Source organism: Alosa sapidissima, chromosome 11, assembly GCF_018492685.1.
Source record: "Alosa sapidissima isolate fAloSap1 chromosome 11, fAloSap1.pri, whole genome shotgun sequence".
Lineage (NCBI taxonomy): Eukaryota > Metazoa > Chordata > Actinopteri > Clupeiformes > Clupeidae > Alosa > Alosa sapidissima.
Window position 1 is genome coordinate 8648825 of NC_055967.1, and position 3117 is coordinate 8651941.

A 3117-nucleotide genomic window follows, 5' to 3' on the forward strand; every position below is an offset into this window, starting at 1 on the left:
TCTTACAACGGTGCGGGTTGCATCCTGAAAGGTCACAAATGTAATATGGTTCTGGAGCCATGTCTGGCAGCATGTCTGTCAGCTCAACCTGGCAGTCTGAGACAAGTTGGTTATGAACCGCCGCCGCTGGGTCTGACATTTTCTCATGCTCCCGTAAGTCTGGCGGAATGCGGTGACCTAAAGGCGGGATGAGAGCCGTGGGTGTCAGGGGCTGGTGGCACGGATCAGAGGCGCGCCGACATCAGAGGAAGATGGGACACCTGCTGCGCGCTGCCCACAACTATCCAAGCCGCACGGATGGGCAGCAGATGACAGGGAGGCTATAGTCAGCTTTTTCACAGAAAGAGTCACATACGCATAGGCAGGCACACGCACACAGACACACACACATACACATACAGTACACACACACACACACACACATTCACATTCTTTGTCTCTTTTCTCTCCAACGCATACCTGAATACACAAACAAACAGGTATACAGAAAGAGAAAGCGAGAGATAGAGAGACAGAGAGGGAGAGAGAGAGAGGAGAGGGAAACTCACATAAAGTTGGGTATAATATAAATACAGGTGCAAAACACACAGTTTACTTAATGTTCTTAAACACTCAATAGACAGCCATAGGCTTCACAAAGACACACATACACACATAAGATGCAGCCCCTTCAAATACCCACACACACAAATATAAACCCAATTGACCTCCGGTCCAGCGACAAAGAGCCAACCACAGCAGCACAGACACAGACATTCGCAGTCGTTAAACCGCAGAACAAATCCCGTATCTTATATCAGTGATAAAGCCCCCTGATATTCCCAGCATGGTGCAGAGATATTCAGCCACACGTGACACGTGTCCAGTTATTTCCCTGGCTCCTCTGATGCCAGTAACCTACCAGCCACCATAAGGAAATATAAAACGCCGTCCACTAATTATCCCACTTAAAGCTGGTGTCATATTCCCATATTTAGACAACCGCTATAGATGGACTTCAATCAAATGTACTGGTAGATACAGGAAGCATCCATGACAGCATTAATGGTACTCTATTCATCCTCGATTTCCAATTCAATGGCATGAGAAATTCAGTAAGTAATTAAGTCATCCTAAAGCATATACAAAAAGTAAGAAAGACTACATGAAGAGTTTGGTTCCAATATCTCTATTTTCAAAAACATTAGGTAATAAATCATGTTATTTAATTGTGTGCAGGTAATATCACTAACATTGCAGTTTTGCTGTTTAGATTGAGTAAAGATAACTCAAATAACAATAACCCAGTTACAGTTGCACTGATTACCTAGGAAACAAAATGTAAAAAAAAAAAAAATTACCTGGGAAACAAAATGTAAAAAAAAGTCATTGAAAAACAGTATATAGTGTTTTGGAACCAAACTCTACATTCTATTTTTTTCTACTCTACCTACACATTGTACTGTGTTTAATTGTGTCATAATAATAAAATTAGATTTGGGAAATATTAATCACTTTTTTCATAATAACTGCTGATGCCCTTAGCCCCTAGTGAACAGTAACTCTCTTGTTGTTGTTTCCGGTGGCTGTATCCAGCAGGCTCAGGGTGGATTATTGGAATATGTAGGACACACAGCTGAGGAGAGAACGAGGTCTCCAGACATCACTGGACACAGTTGGCACGGGCCGTTTCACCGCAAACACCTCTGCCAAAACAACGAGGCGGTAGGCACTGGGCCATTCTGTGGGGCTATGAAAGCATGGCCTTACCGTTTAATTAAGAAATCACCTTCTCGCTAAGTCCTCCACTGCCCGCTCAATAACACCAAGAGTTACACCCATTCAGACGGTGTCAGGAAATTGTCTGCAGGAGTCCCATTCTGTGAAACTCTGTCTGTTAAAGGGAGTATGTAGAAGTTCTGTCTGGCCTTGATGTTCACTGACAACCAGCCTACTTGGTGCACACACACACTCATGTGGTGCCTACTTGGCTCCACACACACTCATACAACTCCCCAAAACATGTGAAAGCTTTCGAGAGAGAGAGAGATGATGGAATGTGTACCATGAAGAAGATCAATGGAAACTCTAGTTGCCTGGACTTGTCTGTGTAGGCGTCTCTGGCACTTCAAACCCTTATTGAAGCGCAGGGATTCAGCGAGAGCTGTCGGATAACCATTTCTCTCCTAGTTGGTGCCCTTCCCAAAAGTGCCCTGGCCTACATATTCTCACAGCCAAGAGTTTACTTAGGACCGGACAAAGTTTTTCCCGCAATCGTTTTCAGCTCAGACGAGCCCAAACAAACCGGCTCTTGTGAAACCTCACACCGGCCCGTTTGCCGTGGCGAAAATCCACCAAGGGCAACTTGAAGCAATTAGCCACAGTGTTTGCACTCAAATAATCAAGGGCAAGTTCGGGCAGGGATGCGCCATGTTGGGATTAAGGGAGTAGAATAAGCCATATTAATCAGGAATACGTAATTTCCAGTTGCATATTGCACACTGATGGATTTGAATATTAGCATGGCTGTAACTGAGATTAATTGAGACAGATTATTAAGATCCTGAAAAGACACAGTAAGCTGTGCAGAATGGACTTGTTGCAGGAGCAAGTTAAGGAGATTTCATTAGTTCAACATCAAGATGTTTGTTTGGTTTAGAGCACTAATACTGTAATATGCATGTTTGGAATGGTAGCTGCAGATTGTGGTCTGGTGGAGATTGAGTGAACAATGTCCACGGACTCCCACTCTGAATAAGGGCTAGGCTACCGTATAAGTGCTTAGAGCTACAAGTGTAATGGTGGAGAAAAGGTAAGTGGCAGGATGCTTAGATATGCCAGAGTGCATGACACAGGTAGATAAGGCAGGTTTAAGTCTCTAGAAAGGTGAATGTGGGGTGACTGACAGCTGTCAAAAAAAAGACAATGTAGTTCAGTAACCATACAAAAACATGTTTTTTTCATTTAACACTTTTATTACACCCTTCCAGTGAGTGAATTATGAAATTATGAAAGTGAATTATGAATATTTCACTTCATTGTCTAACTAATTAACTGAATTAATAATAATAAAAAAGACACCTGACATATCAAGAGTACATTAAGAATAAGCCATATGCCTTTTTAGTGACAAATTCA